At 43.8% G+C, this 24,341-nt stretch overlaps 1 protein-coding gene across 1 annotated transcript in view; it reads left to right on the top strand.

Annotated features, from left to right (window-relative positions):
* The first annotated feature begins 538 nt into the window (after positions 1-538).
* The window catches only part of KEAP1 (kelch like ECH associated protein 1), a 60,963-nt gene continuing 37,160 nt past the window's right edge, over positions 539-24,341 (top strand). The window contains exon 1 of the mRNA XM_077470228.1: positions 539-669. The gene's annotated coding sequence lies outside the window, so the exon portion shown is untranslated. The remainder of the gene's footprint in view (positions 670-24,341) is intronic.

Here is a 24,341-nt window from a genome sequence, read left to right as displayed (position 1 = left end):
AGATGCCCATCCCCCCCATAGAATATCAGGTCTCAGCATTGACATTCCCAACTCAACATTTTGAGTTGGGAATGGGGGACACCTACTAGCAAATGTATGTAGGCATAGGACACGCCCCCTGCCACACCCCCTTAAAGGAGAATTAACAAAAAAAAGGTTAATTAAATCTACAAGGGCTTTTTTTTTTTACCACTACTATTCCTTTTATACTGGCTATTTACAAATGCAGAAATTTACAATTTGGATGAAAGGTTTAGAACTGGAAAACACTTTTTCAAAGATAAAAAGTGCGTTTTATATACAACTATATAGATCAGACCAAAATGAGGAGGAAATAGGACAGTTGGGAGCTATGGCATAGACGTAGTGTAGCAGAATGGGACCGAGGCCAGTATTAGTAAACAGCGGCGCTGTGCTCAGTCTGGTCTCATGAGGATCAGCTGCTCAGCTTGAACTTTCACTTCCCAGAACGTTCCCGCCCCCCTCCGCTCCAGCCACTCAGAACGGCCGCCTTTAATCCCGTGACGTTAAACGCCCGCCCAGCTGTCTGCTGTGACGAGCGGAGCCCCGCCCCTGACCTCTTATTGTGACGCTGCTGGGTCCTGCTGCTTAGTCACGGTGACTGCTGAAGACTATGGCGTGGGCGGAGGAGAGAAGCTCCGGGGGCCGGTAAGAGATCGGGCCGTGTGTGTGTGTGTGTGTGTGTGTGTGTGTGTGTGTGTGTGTGTGTGTGTGTGTGTGTTGTGCCCGGGGAAGGGGCAGATCCGTTTCTTAGAGTAGATAAAAGGGGGAAATAACAATAAAGAGGAGATATGAGCGCACTCCGGGCTGGGGAAGGTTCTCGGTATACAGTGCTGGAGGAATGACTAGGAAGGAGATGGTATGGCAGGAAGTGACAGGTCAGGTGATGGCAGCCAAACTGGGGTAGGACAGAGTGATAGAGGGCAGGCTAAAATTGGACAGAGCAGTGGTGTACAGGTGGGATATGGTAGGAAGGCATAACCGTGAGTGGGTAGACTGTAGTGGGCAGGCATGTTGTATTAGGACACAGCGGGTGGGCAGGCTGTGGTAGCAGAGGGTAGTAGTGGACAGGCAGGCTGTGGCAAGAACAGTGGATAAGAAGGCTGTGGTAGGGCAGAGTAGTGGTGTATGGGTAGGCTATGGTAGGACTGTGTAGTAGTAGTAGTAGTAGTAGTGTGGCAGGAAACGGTAATAGTGGACAAGGCAGGCTGTGGCAAGAAAGAGTAATGGTGGGTGGGCAGGCTGCGGTAGGATAAAGTAGTAGTGGACAGGCAGGCTGCGGTAGGACAGGGTGGAGGTGGACAGGCAGGCTGCGGTAGGGTGGAGGTGGACAGGCAGGCTGCGATAGGACAGGGTAGAGGTGGGCAGGCTGCGGTAGGGCAGGCATGCTGCGGTAGGACAGGGTAGAGGTGGGCAGGCAGGCTGCGGTAGGACAGGGTAGAGGTGGGCAGGCAGGCTGTGGTAGGACAGGGTAGAGGTGGGCAGGCAGGCTGCGGTAGGACAGGGTAGAGGTGGGCAGGCAGGCTGCGGTAGGACAGGGTAGAGGTGGACAGGCAGGCTGCGGTAGGACAGGGTAGAGGTGGACAGGCAGGCTGTGGTAGGACAGGGTAGAGGTGGGCAGGCAGGCTGCGGTAGGACAGGGTAGAGGTGGGCAGGCAGGCTGCGGTAGGACAGGGTAGAGCTAGGTAGGCTGCGGTAGGGCAGGGTAGAGGTGGACAGGCAGGCTGCGGTAGGACAGGGTGGAGGTGGACAGGCAGGCTGCGGTAGGGTGGAGGTGGACAGGCAGGCTGCGATAGGACAGGGTAGAGGTGGGCAGGCTGCGGTAGGGCAGGCATGCTGCGGTAGGACAGGGTAGAGGTGGGCAGGCAGGCTGCGGTAGGACAGGGTAGAGGTGGGCAGGCAGGCTGTGGTAGGACAGGGTAGAGGTGGGCAGGCAGGCTGCGGTAGGACAGGGTAGAGGTGGGCAGGCAGGCTGCGGTAGGACAGGGTAGAGGTGGGCAGGCAGGCTGCGGTAGGACAGGGTAGAGGTGGACAGGCAGGCTGTGGTAGGACAGGGTAGAGGTGGACAGGCAGGCTGTGGTAGGACAGGGTAGAGGTGGGCAGGCAGGCTGCGGTAGGACAGGGTAGAGGTGGGCAGGCAGGCTGCGGTAGGACAGGGTAGAGGTGGGCAGGCAGGCTGCGGTAGGACAGGGTAGAGCTAGGTAGGCTGCGGTAGGGCAGGGTAGAGGTGGACAGGCAGGCTGCGGTAGGACAGGGTGGAGGTGGACAGGCAGGCTGCGGTAGGGTGGAGGTGGACAGGCAGGCTGCGATAGGACAGGGTAGAGGTGGGCAGGCTGCGGTAGGGCAGGCATGCTGCGGTAGGACAGGGTAGAGGTGGGCAGGCAGGCTGCGGTAGGACAGGGTAGAGGTGGGCAGGCAGGCTGTGGTAGGACAGGGTAGAGGTGGGCAAGCAGGCTGCGGTAGGACAGGGTAGAGGTGGGCAGGCAGGCTGCGGTAGGACAGGGTAGAGGTGGGCAGGCAGGCTGCGGTAGGACAGGGTAGAGGTGGGCAGGCAGGCTGCGGTAGGACAGGGTAGAGGTGGGCAGGCAGGCTGCGGTAGGACAGGGTAGAGGTGGGCAGGCAGGCTGCGGTAGGACAGGGTAGAGCTAGGTAGGCTGCGGTAGGGCAGGGTAGAGGTGGACAGGCAGGCTGCGGTAGGGCAGGGTAGTTTGCGAAAGTGGAATAACCGCAATATCGATGGATAAATTGCTTGTGTGAAGCTTTAAAAGGGGCATTTGTGTGGCTAGCAGAGTAGGTATTAGACCAAAAAGGAAAGTAACCAGTTGGGTACTAGGTTGGGAATGACAGGACTATAATGTACAGATTGTATAGATACGCTGCATAGTAAGTCTGGATGAAAAAATACACTGCCTCCATATATACAATCCTATACCCCCAGTGTAAGATGACAGTGCAGCACATATACTGTATAGGAGATGACACAATAGTTGAGTTGTACCTGGTTAGGACAGGTAGAGTAAAATTAGATGGAATGTGGCATGGTGGGAAATGGTCTTAAAGGCTGAGTCATAGCTATTCCTTGGAACAGATCCTTGTTAAAATGTTATGCTCCAACTTAGTCATCACAGTTGTGTTTAAGTGTTTGTGTGTCTAGTACACTTTCAGTGAGAAACAGAAAAACAAATCGGACTGAGTTTAACTGCAAATATTCTAGAAATGTTATTTAAAGAGGAGCTCCAGTTGTTTCTATGCTTATTAAAAGTCAGTAGCTGCTGACTTTTAATAAACCTACACTCGCTTGTCCCAGAATCCAGCAGTGTGCGCACCCGAGCCAACGTTTGTCTCCTTCTCATCGCACTGGCATTTCAAGGGTGGGCACCTGGCTGTGTCAGCTTGCAGCTTCACAGGCGAGTGTGCGAGTCAAGCTGCGTGTCCGCAATGGAACGGCAGTTATCCGGGACCTGTGGCATGTCCCAGATGACTGCAGGAAGGGAGGGGGAGAGGAGAACTTGTGAGTGGGTACCTATCAAAACTAGGTTCCCCCCCCCCCCCCCCCAAAAAAAAAATTAAGAATTGGGAGGGGGGGATTGCTTAAAGCAGAACTTCCCCTTTTGGGTGGAGCTCCACTTAATTGAAACTGGATTAGACCTCAGATCTTCTGCTGTGCAGGCTGTGGCAGAAACTGTATATTTATAACATGACCTTTTGTGTGCTCCAATGTGTTTTTTTTTTTTTTTTTTGTAATTATTTATTTATTTATTTTTTTGCGCCATATGTGTTCACTGAAGCCCATTGTGATATATTGAGGTTATATGGATATGAAGTGTTGTATAGTTGGAAGGGGGGGGCGGGGGAGAGGGTGCCTGTTTGATACTTGCTTCAGAGGGAGTGTGAATAGAAGTGAATGGCTTCATATGCCAGTAGTATAAAAACTTGCAGGGTGGTCCAACTTTACACAGCTTGGAAGGAAAAAAAAAATGGGGTCAATGTGCATCAGTAACTCAAGTTATTACACATGTCAGGAGCTGATAATAAGAAATGATTACTGTGTTCTCAACTCAGCCAATATTCTCCTCTGCTAGAAGAGTCAGACCAATCGTGATGGAAAGTGGTATTGAGCGATTTGAATTGTACGTCTGTGCACTTCACAGTATCTGAATAGATGATCCACGAATGTACATCTTGTAAAAGAAGAAATGGCAGGGATTAACAACTAATTGTCCTTTTCCCACTCTGACTTTTTTTAACAAACATTTTGTGAAAGCTGAGGCCCTGGGGAATACATTTTTTTTTTTTTTCTCAAATTTGCAGCAGACATTTATAAAATGCAAATTTTCAGCACAATACACAATTTTGTGGTAAAATCTAAAAGATGATGCACCGAGTAAATGGATTCGAAACATGTCAAGATTAATTTTTTTTGGATGAAATGGTGACAAACCATGGTACCTAGAAAAAGAAATAAAAATCTCCATAGCCAACGCTTTTAAAAGCGTTTTTTTTATCAGTTTAGAGTTAAAGGATAAGTCCAGGCTAACACTAAAATCCCTGCATCTACAGACATCCACAATCTAACATTAACCTATCTAATTCTGTAAAGAAGAAATCGGTATATGCTCCTTTTTCTGAAGCCGTTCCCATGCTGAGCTGTCGGCTGTGGCTTCACTGTGGAGGCGATTGCAGAGAAGCCAGCTGACCACGGAAGCTCCATAGTAAGTCTATGGGTTAAGTTACTTCCCATTCATTTCCCAGCCGTTTTTAGCTGTGTCCTCTGAGCTTCCGCTGCTGGAGACCAGACCAGCTTCAAGAAAGGTATGTATACAGATTTCTACTTTACAGGGCTAGATAGGTTAGCGTTCGATTGTGGCTGTCTATAGATGTAGCGATTTTAGTGTTGAGGTGGACTTCCACTTTAAATGTGGACTCTGGTGTTAGAATTACAGCTGTTTACATATGTGTTTGGGAACCTACATGCACTTGTGCGTGATCAGAGGGGCACTTTACATTATAGTGTGTGTGTGTGTGTGTGTGTGTATATATATATATATATATATATATATATATAACAACTTTTTATATATATATATATATATAACAACTTTATTGCTTTCGCAGGGGATGAACAACATCCCAACAGGTACTCATTGTTGAGAGATCCAGGGTCTAGAAGACCCTGATCCCTCCAAAGCATCTGATCAAATCAAGATCGGTTTGATCAGATGTTCGCCTGGTCATTAATGGGCAGTAAATAAAGAATGAAATCGGCAAGTGACAAAATCCTCAATCCAACTATGTGTGGCGGTCCTTGGCTTCCCGGTGGAACGGAAGAGTCTGGGAAAAGCAATGGGGGGTTGTTTCCACCCCTGTAAAAGTGATCAGGACGGGGTAGAGTCTCAGATCACTTTTACAATAAAGCCTGCTGTTGGCTGAAAATCTTGATACCAGGGTCATAAATGCAGCTGCAGGGTTGGAAGTGGTTAAAATCCAATCATACAGTCAGACTATAGAATTTTTGTTTCTAATACTCCAATAGAAACAAATCGTCCACATGTACGTTTTGGGTTCATGCTGGATCCCTCCCCTCAAGGCACCAAGTCACCACCCTATATGGTCGCCAAGTTTGTTTCCCCTGACTATTACACGTGTGTTGTTCTTTATTCCTGAGTTGTATGACTCTCCATGTAATTGTAATGAATATATCGTATGGTTCTCTGAAGATTGGACAAGTCTGCATGAACATACAAGCAGAAAGAGAAAACCTTTTCAATTTTGATTTGCAGATCAATTTATTCATCCCTAATGAATAATACATTTCCTGTAAGTATTTTCAAACATACAGCCTAGTTTGACAAGTAAATAGTTTTAAGACCCCCCCTCCAAATTTTTGAGACTGCTGTGGACGTGACAGGATCTGTAGGTGCAATGCCTAAACATTGCCAGTGTCTGGCATCAATCTCAAGGAGAATTCCATTCCTTGCCGTCAGTTAAGTGCATCATGGAAACCTTCCATGCTTTGGTGCTGGCCTCTGATGTCATTATATGTTGCAACCTGATGTGTCTCTAATATTAGAATGCCAACCTGTGGATGCATATTATAATAATATCAACTTCTAAAAAGGTCTGTATGCCATCAGCAAGAGTAATTGCACGTTTGTCACAAAGTCCTCTCCAGTATGGTGTCTGAGACTTACACTTCTGTGTAACATTGCAGCTTCTATTTTTGAAAGTTTTTAGTTGTGTAGATACAAAGCAGAGCAATCTCGTACAATTCATTAATCATCATTGTTAATCTGAGGTCAATTGATAATCCGCTCCAGGCTTGTTGGAGACTGAGGCATGGGTTCACACTATTGCGAATTGGATGTGGGTTTGTCCGTGTCCTGTGACCGGCTCTCAATGGAGCCAGTTCAGAGTTCCACAATAGTTCTGTGCGTCTTCTGGTCCGTTTCAGGTCCAAATTCAGCCCAAAATTTGGATCTGGAATGGTAAATGGGGATGCATCGGACCCCTGTTGTAAGCTGCTCCACGCGAAGATGTGAAACCAGCCTCAAAGTAGAAGTTTAACCTTAGGCCTCATGTACACTGCTGCTGCTAAACGAACGTTTAGGAGCAGTTGGGCAATTTTTTCAACTGCTCCTGACCTCTCCTCTATATGTTGCCTCGTCAGTACATGTATACAGGGTTGTTTCTAGGCAGTTGAGTTTAGAGGTGCTTTTTTTGGAACCCAAAAAAAAGGTTCAGAAGCTAAGTTTAGAGGCATTTTAAGCGCAAAACGCTTCTAAACGTGGTAACTCGTGTTTCGTTTACAGGCGTGTTTTTCATTTTTGTAGAGATAGATAGATATATATATTCTATTGCAAAACAGACGTTTTAAACGTAGGTTACTTTCTGTCAAGTAAATCGTCCAGGAGAGGTTGGAAAAAACGTCCCATGTACATGAAGCCTAAATGAACTCTAAATCTACTGGCAACCACATTCTTCTAAAATTTAGTACATGGACTGAATGTCAGACCAAATTGGCCAGTTCAATAGAAACCGGCCAACATTCAGCCCCTGTGTATGTTAGCTGGTCCGATGGCCAAACGACCAGCATCTTTTGATGAGTCATGATTGAAAAAGGGTCTGCTGACCAGCTCTCTTAGCCAATGGTGAGGGGCTGTCTTTCTGTCCATACATTATAGCACAACAGGGGAGATTGCTGTACTAACATTGGATTGTGTTAATACAGTGGCTCCAACCTCAGCTGTCAGGGTTTTTTTTTTTTTTTTTTCCCATTCAGTCCAGTGAGTGTAGAACAAATGGAAAGCTGTTTAATTTCTGCAAGAGTAGTACTGTAATGGTATATTGGTACATAGGGGAGCTGGAATTTAGAAGGGGGGGGGGGGGGGGTGAATTTTGCCTTTAAGCCCAAAAAAGGGAGAAAAGAAGAAAAGTTAATTGTTTGGTTATAGGTATACTTTGAGGGACATGTTCACTAATACATCCCTTCCCACCACCACAGTGTCCCTGTAAATAGTTCTGAAGGCCCGGGGATGGGAAAGATCAGTTACCACTGTGATTGGCTGTTACGGTGGGTCACATGATCAGAAGCCAATCCTGCTGGCTACTGATCGTTAGTGAGCACCGAGAGCTGTGTTTGACAGCTTTGTCTCTGTGTCGAGAGCACCCAGTGAGCCTGCTCTCAGTACAGAAACATCAGCCGCCAAGTGACATCTGTGACGTGTTGGCATTTAAAGGTCACCCGTTTTGCTGCATCACATGTTACATGGGTGGCAACTGGTTAAAAAAGAATGCCACCTCTCAATACAGTAAACTGTTCAACATGTGCGGGTCCTTACTTGCCTCTCTATTTGCACTCTCAGGTCCTTGCTTCCTCTGACAGCTCCACGGCTGGTAAAAATAAATAGTACTGGGCTGCAATAATGTACCATAGATTTGTATGAGCTGTTGCTCCTGCAGAACTATAGGGGGAAGGTGGTTGGCACAGTTTACTGGGGGCATGAGTATTTTTTTTTAACCATTTGTAAACCTGTTCTTGAGGACAGTCTGTAATAACGAGCACTGAGGTGTGAGCTGCACAGTTGCAGATACTAATTAACATTCCTTTTTAATCATGCAAAAAAAAGTGTAAATATCTCTTGACCACAGAAATCAATCAGCTTCCCCACAGTTTCCATCTTGTTCTTGTAACACACTCTTTTCTCTGTGATTGCACATGGCTCACGTCCGCAGTCACATTTTCTAAGTGTGGTGATAGTGTAACCTAAACCAGTTTCACCTTGTAGAAAATTAAACAGCAGTAGATCAGTAAATGTAGTATTTTGAAGAATGCTGCCCTATTCTGGATTGTTCTTGGACTCTTGAAATTATTGCTGTGTGATACATTCTGCTTCTTGAAATAAAAATACCATGGCCAGTTTGAGTTTGTACAGAGCATTGACACATCGGGAAACAGGGGAGTGTAACGTGGTAGGAGAGCAATTCCTAAGCTATAACAGAGATCTATGGAAATGGATAACAGCTTGTAGGTAGGAAATAAGAGTGAAAACTGCTTATCTAGGTCTGGGTTCGGCAACTGCTCGGTCATGACTCTGCCCGCCACCTTTCAGACCTTGGATTACAGCAGCAATAGGCATTGCAGAGTCAAAGGAAGACCTATGTTCCCCCTTGACTGTCAAATGACACAGCCAGGGAGGACTTTCTCCCTCTACCGGGTACTGCTGCATCTGGTCTGATAAGTAGCTTTAACGGGGGGATTTGTGGGCAAATTTAGCCTGGGAAATGGGGAAGTGAGTATTTCTTCTCGTTGGGAAGAGGGATGTGTGTTGCTTATTATCAATAATAATATTGAGTCTCTGACTGCAGCGGCGCATGCGCACACAGGGGATTCTCTGCTTAAAGCCCGGCAGACGCCCCTGGACCCTGCCAGAAAGAAATCACCCATGCGCATGAGTAACGATATCACGGCTCGAGCCACTCGGCACCCGGAAGACACGTGGAGGGAACATGTCAGCTCCCTCGGCGTGGATTGAGTGAGATGTCGGGGGCCTCGTTCTAAGGTAAGTATTTCATAATGAGCTAGTATGCGGTGCATACTAGCTCATTATGCCTTTTCCCTTTCAGGTCTGAAAAAAAAAAAAAAAATGTCAGCGGGTTTACTCCCGCTTTAAGGGGAAAAAAAACCATACATTTAAATGCCCATCATTGCAGCCTTGTCGGTGTCATTTGAAGACTTGCTGTTTAAAAATGGCGGAAGCCGAGATGCAGAGCCAGATATCCTGTGTATCTCGGCACTCGGTAGCTCTCGACCGTTCTCGGTGGCTCACACGGGACTACGAGAGCGGCCGAAAGCCGCCGAGAACGGCCAATTTTTTTTTGAGAGAGAGAGGGGAGCACTGTAGATAATATATAGAGAGGGGGAGCACTGTAAATGATTCTAAAAAAATTCTATTTTTATTCTAATTCTAAAAAAAAAAGTAAAGCTGCTCACGTTTCCTCAGTGCTGCAGTCACGCTTGTTCACAGTGTTTTGCCGAAAACCGTCCCCTCGGCAGATAATGTCCCCCCTTGTACTGCGCAGGCGCCTTCTTCAACTCAAAGCTCTTTGGCTATTTTCGAAGGCTCGGGTCCCTTCTTCCTCGTACTGCGCCTGCTCAGTACAAGGGGGACATTATCCGCCGGGGGATGATTTTCGGCAGGACACAGACACCAATCACATTCTTCTGCTGAGCGACGTCAGCACGCTGGCTCAGCACGCTGGCTCAGCACGCTCGGCTTCCCCTCCGCTCTGAAACAGGAAAATGTGCCAGATGATACAACAGCTTGATGGTCAGAATGGTAAGAATTGCACAAATCCCGAGTTGCAATCGCGGCAGGCGGAGAATCGCGATAACGATTCTCCGCGATTAATCCTGCAGCACTAATATGTGTGGATGGAGATATTATCCCCCTCTCCCCTCTATTAGGTACACCTTGCTAGTACCAGGTTGGATACCCCCTTTTGCCTTTAGCATCAACAAGGTGTTGGAAACGCCTCAGATTTTAGTCCATATTGACATGATGGCATCACACATTTGCTGCAGATTCACTGGCTGCACATCCATGATGCGACTCTCCCGTTCAACCACATCCCAAAGGTGCTCTATTGGACGAGATCTGGTGACTGTGGAGGCCGTTGGAGTACAGGCAGTCCCCAGGTTACAAACAAGACAGGGTCTGTAGGTTTCTTCTTAAGTTGAATTTGTATGTAAAGCCTCCAACACACGATCGGATTTTCGGCAGGGAATTGTGTGATGACAGACTTTTCCTAAAATCCGACCATTAGTACGCTCCATGAGACAATTGTCCATCTTTCTGCCAACAAATGTTGGTTAGCAGGCTAGTAAATTTTCGTCAGACACCGGTCTGTCAAATTTTCATATCGTGTGTTCAAAAGTCCAAAGTACAAACATGCATGCTTGGAATCGGTGCTCACCAAACGCGACATTAGCAGAAGGTGCCCAAAGGGTGACACTCGAGATGAAATTCAATGTAATTTGTCACTGTTCGTGTTTGTTGGCTGTCAATTGTGTACTGTTTGTATGCAAGACAAGTTCCTGGCACATGCCTGTCGGACAAAAGTCTGATGCTTTGTTGGCCAAAAATCCGATTGTGTGTACAAGGCTTAAGTAAGAACAGGTACTTTTTTTATTTATTTGTTTTTTTATTTATTTATTTTTTGTAGCTCCAGCCAAAAAAAAAAATTATTTTTAAGCTTTTTGGAATGCATAGGGAAGGCTTCAAACCCCTTTAACATTTGTCTTGCTGTCTGTGCCCCTGTTCAGAAGATTTTTACCTCCTTCTGTCCCAATGATAATTTAGGATTTTGAAAATTTTGGGTTGTTGTGGAAACAAGGATTGATGATAAAGCATCAGTGGAGACACCTTTTTTCCCAGGTTAACTCTTAGCCCTTGTACACGCGGTCGGACATTCCGACGGAAAATGTCCGATCGGACCGCGTTGTCGGATAATCCGACCATGTGTGGGCTCCATCGGACTGTTTCTGTCGGAATATATGACTGACAGAGTTTTAGAGCTCGGCTATAAAAAAATTTCGACCATGTGTATGCAGTGCCAGTTTCGGACAAAATCTGACGGATTTGGTTGTCAATGTCCAACCATGTGTACAAGGGCTTACAGGAGTTAATTTGCCTTCCTGGGGGAGATGTCCTCTCGCTTCCTGTTGTCTCCCATTTGTATATCGGATGTTTGTAACCTGGGGACCCCCTGTACAATGACCTCATTGTCATGTTCATGAAACCAGTGGTGAGATGATTTCAGCTTGATGACATGGTGCATTATCCTGCTGGAAGGAGCCATCAGAAGATGAGTACACTGTAGTCATAAAGGGATGGACATGGTCAGCAACAATACTCGGGTAGGCCGTGGTGTTTAAGCGATGCTCTATTGGTATTAAGGGGCCCAAAATATTCCCCACACCATTACACCACCAGCCTGATCTGATAATGCAAGGCAGAATGTTTAATGCAAACTTTGACCCTACCATCTGAATGTTGCAGCTAAAATCAAGACTCTTCAGACCAGGCAACGTTTTTCCATCTTCAGTTGTCCCATTTTGGTGAGCCTGTGCGAATTGTAGCCTCAGTTTCCTGTTAGCTGACAGGAGTGACACCCAGTGTGGTCGTCTGCTGCTGTAGCCCATCTGCTTCAAGGTTCAATGTGTTGTGCATTCAGAGATGGTATGCCGCATACCCTGGTTGTAACGAGTAGTTCTTTGAGTTACTGTTGTCTTTCTATCATCTCAAACCAGTTTGCCCTGTCTCCTCTGACCTCAACCAGGCATTTTCCTCCACACAACTGCCACTCGCTGGATATTTGCAGACCATTTTCTGTAAACCTGAGAGGTGTGTGTGTGTGTGTGTGTGTGTGTGTGTGTGTGAAAATTCCAGTAGATCAGCAGTTTTTGAATTACTCAGACCAGCCCGTCTGGCACCAACAACCATGCCACGTTCAAAATCGCTTAAATCCCCTTTCGTCCCCATTCTGATTTGCTTTGAACTTAAGAAAGTCATCTTCACCACGCCTAGATGCCTAAATGCTTTGAGTTGCTGCCATGTGATTGGCTGATTAGCAAGCGATTGAACAGATGTACCTAATAAAGTTGTTGGTGTGAGTGTGTATAATGTGTATACATTCACATTGGTCCCTGCCCTCAAGGAGCTTACAATCAAAGCTCCCCGACTCGCATTCATATACTAGGGCTAATTAATTCAGAATCCAGTTATCCTAACAGTATGTCTTCGAGTGTGGACAAAAACCTGAGTACCCACAGGCTCAGGGAGAACATGCAAAAGCCAGGCACATAGTGTCATGGTTGGGATTCGAACCCACGGCCCTAGTGCTGCGTTGCGTAGTACTGACCTCTGCAATGTGCGTTGTGTGCTTACTACTCCTGCACTTTGGCTCCATACAAACCTCCCCCCCCCCCTTTTTTTTTTTTTTTTTTTTTTTTTTTTTTTTTTTAATTTTATTTTATGGGGCTTTGCTACACAATCATCTTAAAAATGTACACTGTACCTTGCTTGCCTCTTTAGGGTTGTCTATCCCTGATCTATGTCACTAGGCAAGAAGGGCTAAAAAAAAAAAAAAATGACAGTCAGAGAATATCTGACAGGAAAGTTAGTTAATGGATAATAGCATCTGGGGAAACTGTTAACGTCGGATCACTAAACATTTTTTACTTTCTGTGACTCACCTGCAGAAGATAATATAATCATGATTCTGTTTTTTGTAACCTTCCTAACTGAGGGTGCTGCTCGGAACCAGGTAACAATATTGCTTGTGGTCTTTTACTGACATACAGTGCCTTGTCCTGCACTGTGTGTACAGGTGGCCTTGGTAGAGGTGGGGATTTTGCCACTTGTAATTGATGTGTTGCTTATGCATATTCTTAAAGTGGTTGTAAACCCTTACAGACCACTTTGACCTACAGGTAAGCCTAGATTAAGGCTTACCTATAGGTCCCAGAAATATCTCCTAAACCTGTATATTTGCCCGAAGACGGGCACCGCTGTCTAAGGCGCATGCGCCGTAGACAGCGGCGTGCAGGCGCACTGAGTGCGACATCTTCAACGACAGAGATGCCGCGCGTGTTGGCTCCCGTGCGCATGCGCGGGAGTGACGTCATCGCGGCTTCGCCTGTGTCAGGTAAGTGACACATAATGGGCTATTATGCGATGCATAGTAGTCCATTATGCTTTGCCTTTGCAGGGAATGAAAGAGGAATTAAACTCATCAGGGTTTACTTCCTCTTTAAGTGAATGAGTTTTTATGTACAATGTTTGGGAGGTCCTTACATGGCAGGGCCTAGAGCTTAACCACTTCAGCACCTGAAGAATTTGCCCCCTCCCTGTCCAGAGCACTTTTTGCGATTCAGCACTGTGTCGTTTTAACTGACAATTGTGCGGTCGTGGCTTCCAAACAAAATTGGCGTTTTTTTTTTTTTTTTTCCCACACAAATAGAGCGTTCTTTTGGTGGTATTTGATCACCCCTGCGGTTAATTTTTTGCGCTATGAACAAAAAAATAGTGACAACTTAAAAAAAATAAACGCATTTTTTTACTTTTTGCTATAATACCCCCCCCCCAAAAAAAAAAAATATTTATATATAAAAATTTCCCCCTCAGTTTAGGCCAATAAGTATTCTTCTACATATTATTGGTTAAAAAAAATCGCAATAAGCGTATATTGATTCGTTTGCACAAAAGTTGTAGCATCTACAAAATGGGGGATAGTTTTATGGCCTTTTTATTAAATGTTTATTTATTTTTTCCTAGTAATGGCGGTGATCAGCTATTTATTTTTTTGGGACCATTCATTGGCATTAATACGGCGATCAATGCTATAAAATTGCATTGATTACTACTGTAAAAATGTCACTGGCGGGAAGGGGTTAAGTGTGTCCTAGGGGAGGGAGTGTTTTCTAACTGTCTCGGGGAGGGGCTGTGTATGACGTGGACACTGATCGCTGCTCCCGATGACAGGGAGCAGACAATCGGTGTCCTGTCATTAGGCAGAATGGGGAGATGCTGTTTACATCGGCATCTCGCCATTGAGCTCCAGGCATGTTCACGGAGCTCGCGACAGGCGCGCATGCACGGCGGGAAATTCAAAGTAACGTACGGGTACGTTTATTTGCCCAGCCGTGCCATTCTGCCAACGTATATATGCCGACAGCAGTCGGCAAGTGGTTAAAAGCCTATTGATTTGGTCAAGAGGCCAGGTACTCTCTTCGCTTGAAAAAATGTAAACCTTGGCGTCTTTGCATAACTAAAAATATTCAGGTAGATTACACAACAATACGCCAGCTGCAGTAAGAAAAAAAATTGCCAAAAGCAGCAAACACTATAAATAAACAATTTGCAGCACTTAGTGTTGGGTAAGTTAATGTACACACATATAGATCTTATTCAGTCCCAATAAGTGATGATATAGGAAACATCTAATGAAGAGTAAAACAACAAACAACCTCTGCCTACTCTGAAGGTTTTGAAAATTGATTTGATGAGTGTTACAAGAGCTACAAAGCAAAATTGCACAGGAAGATCATCAGGCAAGTGAAGAGAGTATAAAAAACAACAATTTGCTGTGCTTAGTATTAGGCAAGTTAAAGTGGCTGTAAACCCACTCTCATCCTTTCTAAACTACTGCAATATTGGTTATCTAGAAGGATATAATATACACACCTCCAGCATGTATACTTATCTGTCAAATGTCTCCCCTCTGTCTGCTATGAGACCCGAAAAACTTCAGATTTTGTGGGTGGAGTTGTGATGTCAGTAGACTCCCCGCCCACCTCTACACTGCCCTTATCAACATCCACTTTAATGTACATACACACACATACACATCTATCTCTATCGTGCCTAATAACGTATCCATGTGCAGATGTTCTCAGACTACGTGCCTCACATGGATGTGCACTCACCCCTAGAAGATGACTATCTCTAGTGTGGTCTTTCAAGCGTGTGGGGATACCCCTGTAGAGGTCTGGCTGATGTCTCATGCAGAAAAAAAGGCCTCATAGGATGGATGGAAATGACAGAAAAATCCTGATTGCACAGTGCCATTAGAAACTATTTCGTTTAAAAACAATGTAAAATTTCCGATCGCATTAAAAAAATGTGCCTAAAATCCTGGCACCCGGTGTTTTTAGCAGGTGATTGTATTATGGGGTAATCGGCCCACTTATGGACAACACCGGTCTCGGTGTTCGGCTTGATTCCCGGGTGTTTGATGCTTTTCAGCCAGTCACAGGTCCATCCTCAGGAAGTTCTAATTCTGCCATTTTTTTATACCGTTACTTCGAAATCTTGTAAATTGATTATATTGATCACCTGCTAGATACTTCGGGGAAGCATACAATCTAATCTCTACTACAAAGTAGCATATATAAGAATGAGATTAGTGATCTTAACTAGATACCATTTATAAATGTGAAAATATTTATATAAATTGGTAATGAGAAATAAATAGTAAAAGGCCCTTCTGGTGGTCATAAGACAAATGACATTTGAAAATGGTAATTTCAATATGGCCATCTAGTGGTTGAATCTAGATTTGCAATTAATTGTGAATACTTAGGTGAATTATTAAAGATGTATTAGATAAAATACAATTTTGTAATATCAGATTATACGTTCAACTTATTTATATTACATTTTCATTAAGTGACACAGTGGGTTGGCGACACAATAAAGTGTGTGTATGCATGTATGTGTGTAATAAATATATATATATATATATATATATATATATATATAATTGAGCCTAATATCCGTTATCTGTAGGAACTTTGTGGCTCATTAATTGATACCTATAAAACAGGAGTAGATAATTTAAAATATTAGATAAATTGAGAAAAATATAAAAAAAAAATGTATTCGTATTTGCCGTGTACACACGGTTGGACTTTCAGAGCTTGTTGTCGGAAATTCCAACCATGTGCAGGCTCCATCGGACAGTTTTTATTTTATTTTTATTTTTTTCCATTGGAATTTCCGTTGCACAAAATTTGAGATCTGGTTCTCAAATTTTCCAACAACAAAATCCGTTCACATAAATTCCGATCGTGTGTACACAATTCCAACGCACAAAGTTCCACACATGCTCTGAATCAAGCGGAAGAGCCACACTGGCTATTGAACTTCATTTTTTTTCTTGGCTTATTGTACGTCACTTTTTGTGACTGTGTGTATGCAAGACAAGTTTGAGCCAACATCCGTCAACAAAAATCCCATGGATTTTGTTGTCGTAATGTGCGATTGTGTGTACACGGCAATAGTCTGTAATAAAGCAGTTGAGATCTAATTCAACGGTTTAACCCTAGTGTTGTTTAACCACTTCCCGACCAGCGCACGACGATGTACGTCGACAGCATGGCACGGGCAGGCATATTGGCGTACATGTACGTCCAATATTCGTTGCCGCCGTGCCATCGGGAGCGCGCCGCCGGCGGCGTGCTCCCGCGCTGGTCGGGACCCCCGTGAGTCCGGTCGCGGGACCCGCGGACTCGATCGCCGCGGGCATCCCCGCGATCGTCTCACGGAGCGGCCGAATGGAGGAAATGCTGTATAAACAACATTTTCCCATTCTGCCTAGCAACTAGTGACGCTGATCTCTGCTCCATGTGATTGGAGCAGAGATTAGTGTACACTAAATGAAAGCCCAACCCCCCCACAGTTAGTAACACACCCCTAGGAACACTTAACCCCTACACTGCCACCCACTGGTTAACCCTTTCACTGCCAGTGTCATTTACACAGGAATCACTGCATTTATATAGCAGTGATTACTGTATAAATGACAATGGTCCCAAAAATGTGTCAAAAATGTCCGATGGGTCCCCGACAATGTCGCAGTCACAATAAAAATCGCAGATCGCCGCCATTACTAGTAAAAAAAAAAATAATAAAAAATTATTAATAAAAATGCTATAAAACTATCCCTATTTTGTAAACGCTATAACTTTTGCGCAAACCAATCAATAATCGCTTATTGCGATTTTTTTTTTTTTTTACCAAAAATATGTAGAAGAATACGTATCGGCCTAAATTGAGGGAAAAAAATGTTTTTTTTATATATTTTTGGGGGATATTTATTATAACAAAAAGTAAAAAATAATGCGTTTTTTTCAAAATTGTCGCTCTATTTTTGTTTATAGCGCAAAAAATAAAAACCGCAGGGGTGATCAAATACCACCAAAAAAAAGCTCTATTTGTGGGAAAAAAAGGACGTCAATTTTGTTTGGGAGCCACGTCGCACGACCGCGCAATTGTCAGTTAAAGCGACGCAGTGCCGAATCGCAAAAAGTGGTCTGGTCTTTGACCAGCAAATTGGTCCGGTCTAAAAGTGGTTAAAGTTTGAAGTTCAAATATCCATTTCCTCTTGTTCTGGGATATAATTTATTTATTTTTGGGATCATATTGGCACCTCTCCAGTGTTTATTAATAGTGTCCATTGCATTAAAGGACAATGCAGCTGGATCTTTGTTGTGTGCCATCCTAAAATGGTTGGACAAACTATGTTTTGGGAATCCATTGCGGATATTTATGTGCTCACTAACTTTTTTTGTTAGCATCCTGGAAGTTCTACCCACATACTGGTAACCACAATATCCTAGAACGAGACAAAATGGATATTTGAACTCCAAAATTTAACACCACTTGGGTTAAATATTGAATTAGATTTCAACTGCTTTTATAGAACAGACTATTTTATTTTAAACTTTGTGTCGCCTAACCCACTGTGTCACTTAATACAAATTTAATATAAATAAATGTAACCAATAATATCTAAATCTAATAACGCTACAAATTTAATTTTATCGAATATATCTTTATTAATTCACGCATGTATTTGCAATTGCAAATCTAGATTCAACCACTAGATGGCCATATTGAAATTGTCGTTGTCTCATGACCACCAGAGGGTCCTTTCACTATTTATTTTTTGTTTACTGATTCATTTATATAAATATTTTTCACATTTTATAATGGCATCTAGTTAGCATCTATGGGCATCAGATTAGTGATATTATTTCTGTAGTAGAGATTAAATTGTACTCTTCCCTGAAGTATCTAGCAGGTGATCAATATAATCAATTTTCGAGATTCGAAGTAACAGTATAAATGCCCTTAACCAATATGGCAGAATTAGAACTTCCTGATGCTGGCCCTGTGATTGGCTGAAACAAGGTTTTACCGCGTCATCGCCACATACTTCGGCCCATACAAACACACAGGAATTGAGCCGAACACCGAGAGCGGTGTTATCCATGAGTGGCCCTATTACCCCATAATACATTCATCTCCTAAAAACGCCAGGTACCAGGATTTTAGGCACTTTTGAAATGCGAGTGGAAATAAAAAATTTTTTTTAACTAAATAAATAGTTTATAATGGCATTGCGCAATGAGGCATGAGACTTCAGCCAACAGACCTCTACAGAGGAATCCCCACACGCTTGAAAGAGCACACTAGAGATAGGTAGTCCTCTTCTAGGGGTGATGTGGGGCACCCCCAGTCTGAGCACATCTGCGCACAAATACATCATTAGGCACGAGCACCTTATAACATCACTTATTGGGACTGTATAAGAGGTGTGTGTGTGTGTGTGTGTGTGTGTGTGTGTGTGTGTGTATGTACGTACATTAACTTGCCTAACACGAAGCGTAGCAAAAATTTTTATTTTTTTTTCTCTTCACTTGCCTGAGGATCTTCCTGTGCAATTTTACTTTGTAGCTCTTGTAACACTCTTCAAATACATTTTCAAGACCTTCAGAGTAGGCGGAGGTTGTTCGTTTATTCTTCATTAGATGTTTCCTATAACCAAGCAAATCTTCACTTTTTAATTTCAGGTTCACCATACATTGGTGTAGTTAAACATATGTTGTAGCTGTCCCTGCCCCCTGCCAGTCTTGCACTTACTTACCTGTTCCTCATCTGGACATGTGTCTGCTGGATCCAGCCTGCTAAAACCAGACAAACGGGGATCGTTGAGTGGATCAGATAACAATCGGATGGAAATGGACATAGTCCGTTTCCATCCAAGTGCCCCAAAGAGAGCAGCAGGCTGTGTCCATGTCCATGTGACATGGACCTGTCATCTTCCTACTCAGCAAGGATCAGCGGAGAGAGATCCCCTGGCAGGCAGAGCTGCTTGGACGGATTCTGCCCTGTGTGAAAGGTGCCTAAAATATAAAGCAAACGCAAAACTGTAAACTATGGGCTGTAATGCCATTGCACATATTGCCTGAATATAAAAACTGTAACCGTTTTCTGTTTAAAGGATAAGTGCACCCTAACACTAAAATCTCTACAGCTACAGACATCCACAATCTAACGCTAACCTATCTAACATGTAAAGAAGAAATCGGTATACATACATTTCTTTAAAAAATAAATAAATAAAAATTTCAAAGCCGATCTGACCCAATCCCATGCTGCGTTGTCAGCTGCAGCTTCGCTGTGTGGGCGGGTGCAAAGGAGGCAGCTGACAACGGAAGTCCCATAGTAACTCTATGGGTGACATCACTTCCCATTCATTTCACAGCCGTTGTCAGATGTGTCCTTTTGCAGAGCTTCCGCTGCTGGAGACCGATCGGCTTCAAAAACAGGTATGTATACTGATGTCTGTAAATGTAGCAATTTTAGTGTTAGGGTGGACTTGTCCTTTAACCACTTCGGCCCCGGAAGGATTTACCCACCTAATGACACGGCACTGCGTTACTTTAACTGACAATTGCACGGGGCGTGCAACGCTGTACACAAATCAAATTGATGTCCTTTTTTTTTTTTTTCCCCCACAAATAGCTTTCTTTTGGTGGTATTTGATCACCTTTTTGAGGTTTTGATTTTTTTTGCGGTATAAACAAAGACCGCCAATTTTGGGGGAAAAAAAACACTTTATTTTTTTTCTAGTAATGGCAGTGATTTTTTTTTTTGGACTGTGACATTGCAGCAGGCAGATCGGACACTTTTGACACTTTTTTGGGACCAAGGACATTATAGTGTTCAGAGCTAACAAATTACACTGATCACTGTATAAATGACCCTGACAGGGAAGGGGTTAACACTAGGGGGCGATCAATGGGTTGAGTGTGGGGGTTTTTTTTTTTTTTGGGGGGGGGGGGTTGGTTTGTTTTAGTTTTTATAACTGAAAAGATGCAGCTGGCGAGAACTATGATGATAAGATTTTCATCGAAATTAACACCGCCTGTTTGGTAGATCTCTTTAGTTTCTGTTCTGGTCTAATATCTCATGTAGAGAAATCTTCTTAATGTGCACACAACAGTTGTCAGAGGCCTATATGTGCTTTCTGAGTCAATAATGCTGTCCTTTTATTTCTGCAGTTGAGCAAGGGTGAGAACTAGACGTGCCTGACACATAATTTAGTGCCAGAGGGAAAGCCTGAAAATGTGTTTTGAAATACAGTCATGAAAGCCAGCAAAAGTGTCAAGTCATAGTTACATGAAGCCTTTTCTTTCTTTCTGGCAATATTGGATTAAACTGTGCAGTTTTTTTAGAGATTAATTATTTTTTTTTTTAAGTTTTGTAGTTTTACCTACAGATGTGTACAGATTGTAGCTAAGGAGTAAGTTCCAGAGTTTCTAAAAAACAAAAAAAACAAAAAATATCCTGTAAGGGAAGGAGAAACTGTAAATACGCTTATTCTTGTGTTTTTATTTATTTATTTATTTTTTTCTGTTGTACATATCTATACCTGCAAAAAGGGCCAGCCTGAAGTGATCTAACAAGACTTAATTTTCTAAATAAATGTGATAGTCGTTGGGATTTATGCTCCTTTAAAGCGACACTAAACAGAGAAGTGTTAATTGCCATAATTCATTTACATAAATCATATACAGTATCTCACAAAAGTGAGTACACCCCTCACATTTTTGTAAATATTATATCTTTTTATGTGAGCACATTGTAGCAAAGTGTAATTTCTTCAGTGTTAAGTACAGTGGAACTTTTGATTAGGAGCATAATCTGTTGCAGGAGAATGCTTTGTAATCCAAAGCACTCAGATATCAAGGTGAGTTTCCCCATAGAAGTCAATGGAAACTAAGGTAATTCGTTTGTTGACTTCTATTGCATGCAATACTGCATGTGGCCAGAGGTTGGGGGGGCGCCGGAGAGAGACTCTGAAATACTCGGAAACCGCTCGGCTGCACTCAGAAACCCTCGAACTGAGTATTTCCGAACGGCTCCGAGTGTCACCCGGCGCCCCTGCACCTCTGGCCAAATGCGGTACTGCACACTGCAGAGGCTTGAATCCTGTTTGTTTTGAGAGACAATACTCGCAAACAGAGATAGAATTAAAAAGAAAAAATAATTGCTTGTATTGCGAAACCATGTTACTCGCAATACAAGGTTCCACTGTAGTCAGTGTACAGCTTGTATAACCGTGTAAATTTGCTGTCCCCTCAAAAGAATACAACACACAGCCATTAATGTCTTAACTACTGGCAACAAAAGTGAGTACGCCCCTAAGTGAAAATGTCCATATTGGGCCCAGAATGTCAATATTTTGTATGGCCACCATTTCTTTCCATCACTGCCTTAACCCTCTAGGGCAAGGAGTTCACCAGAGCTTCACTGGTTGCAACTGGAGTCCTCCACTCCTCCATGATGACATCACAGAGCTGGTGGATGTTAGAGACCTTGCACTCCTCCACCTTCCATTTGAGGATGCTCAAGGTTTAGATCTGGAGACATGCATTGCCAATCCATCACCTTTACTCTGAGCTTCTTTAGCAAGCAGTAGTCGTCTTGGAGGTGTGTTTGGGGTCATGATCATGTTGGAATACTGCCCTGCGGCCCAGTCCCTGAAGGGAGGGGTCAAGCATGTTTGGCGGCAACCAGGTGAAGTGTACAAAGACAAGTGTGTTTTGTCTACAGTCAAGCATGGTGGTGGTAGTGTCATGGTCTGGGGCTTCATGAGTGCTGCCGGCATTGGGGAGCTACAGTTCATTGAGGGAACCATGAATGCCAACATGTACTATGACTTATTGAAGCAGAGCATGATCCCCTCCCTTTGGAGACTGAGCTGCAGGGCAGTATTCCAACATGATAAACTACCACACACGCACATCCAAGACAACCACTGCATTGCTAAAGAAGCTGAGGGTAAAGGTGATGGACTGGCAATGGATGTCTCCATACCTAAACCCTATTGAGCATCTGTGGGGCATCCTCAAATGGAAGGTGGAGGAGCGCAAGGTCTCTAACATCCACCAGCTCCGTGATGTTGTCATGGAGGAGTGGAAGAGGAATCCAGTGACAACCTGTGAAGCTCTGGTGAACTCCATAGCCAAGAGGGTTAAGGCAGTGCTGGAAAATAATGGTGGCCACACAAGATATTTGGGACACTTTGGGCCCAATTGGGACATTTTCACTTAGGGCTGTACTCACTTTTGTTGCCAGCGGTTTAGACATTAATGGCTGTGTGTTGAGTTACTTTGAGGGGACAGCAAATTTACAGTTGTACAAGCTCTATACTCACTACTTTACATTGCAGCAAAGTGTTGTTTCTTTAGGGTTGTCACATGAAAAGCTATAATATATTTACAAAAATGTGAGGGGTGTGTCTGTCTGCCAATGGCTAAAGCCGGTCATAGAGGGTTAGAATCTCAGCAGGAAACACAAGATTCAAACCTTTCTACATGTGATTAGTGTTAGCGGCTATTATGTGATCCCAGCTGGGAAAGCTGCCCCCGCCAGGAGAACACAGTGGCTCCTTTGAAGGGATTTCCCTGTCAACACTTTATGGTGTTGGGAAAATCAAGTGATTTTTCTTTCCTGCAACCTGTGGCTGCAGGAAAGAAAATTGCTTCCTCTATGTCCAGCCTAAGGACCAATAGTTGTCCATAGCTATTCGTTCAAAGAAGCCCAGTATACATGTCATGGACATTCTTTATGACCATACCAAATGTTTTATTAAAGTGGAGCTCCACCCTAAAGTGGAGCTTCTGCTCATTGGAACCCTCCCCCTCCGGTGCCACAATTGGCACCTTTTCAGGGGGGAGGGGGGTGCAGATACCTGTATAGTACAGGTATTTGCACCCACTTCCGGCATAGATATTCACAGAATCTGCGGATATTTACGCCACTTCCTGCGGGTCCCCCGCTGTCCGCTGGGAAACACGGATCCCAGAGATTTTTTTTTTTTTAAGAGCCATAACGTGTGTGTGTGTGTATTATTATTATTATTATTATTATTATTATTATATTTTTTTTTTTTTCTTCCTTTATGCACAAACATACTTTTTATTGTAAGCAGTAGTCTAGAAATACAGGTTGAGCAAGAAAGTTTGAATCTAATTCCTAAGAATTGTTGTAGGCTCTCATTGTATTCATGCAGGGAACCATGGCACTGCTTTTGACAGGCAAAAACCTCCTTGCTGCTCTTGCTTACTAAAGTATCTGACATCAGAATTGGAAGCGACATTTCATCGCTGCCATCTTGCTACACCCTGCACTCCTACAGGTTAAAGATACACGGAGAAGAGGGCAAGCGGACATCTTGTTACACCCACCAAAGTTTTTTTTTAACAGGAAACGGAGCTTATATGGTGAAATACAGTATTTAGAAATCCGACGGACTGTTTTAGATGTGGAATTTTAAAAACGGCGGCAAAATTGCCCATCTCACAGGTTTGCTAATGTGACAGAACAGCGCGGCTTTTATAATTCAATATGTAAACAGTCCAGTGGATTTCCAAATACTGTATTTCACCATAAATGCTCTGTTTCCTTGTAAAAAAAAACCTGAAGTGCAAAACTCCAGTGGGTGTAACAAGATGGCCGCTTGCCCCCTTCTCCGTGTATCGTTACTGTGGAGGCGTGCAGGGTGTAGCAAGATGGTGGCAACGGAACGTCACTTCCATTACCAATTCTGACGTAACGCCAGCAACATGTGTGTTGTGACATCGCCAATCCATCTTTTTTTTAAAGAATGAACTATCTATAAGGCTTTTGGTGCTGAAACCGCTAATCATTCTTAATGCCTCTGTCCTTGCCTGTGCATCATATTTGGTCCATCAAATACATTGCAGTGCTACCAACTGGATTGGTTCTTTAGTAGAAGACCTTACCAGCCACCCTGGTGTAGTATTGGCATTTTCTTGCTTATAGAGCAATATTGGGAAGCTCTACTCTTTCAGCATTTGTAGTGTTCTGACAAGTCACATTACAGCCAGTGCACTTAGGGTGTAATCCAGTGGGAAGCTTCGCTGTGTAGCTCCAGAAGCAAGA

This window comes from Lithobates pipiens, unplaced genomic scaffold (genome assembly GCF_037356315.1).
Source record: "Lithobates pipiens isolate NorthernLeopardFrog02 unplaced genomic scaffold, aLitPip1_a1.2 Scaffold_8, whole genome shotgun sequence".
Lineage (NCBI taxonomy): Eukaryota > Metazoa > Chordata > Amphibia > Anura > Ranidae > Lithobates > Lithobates pipiens.
The sequence above is the reverse complement of the archived record's forward strand: the minus strand, read 5'-3'. Positions and strand labels throughout refer to the sequence as shown.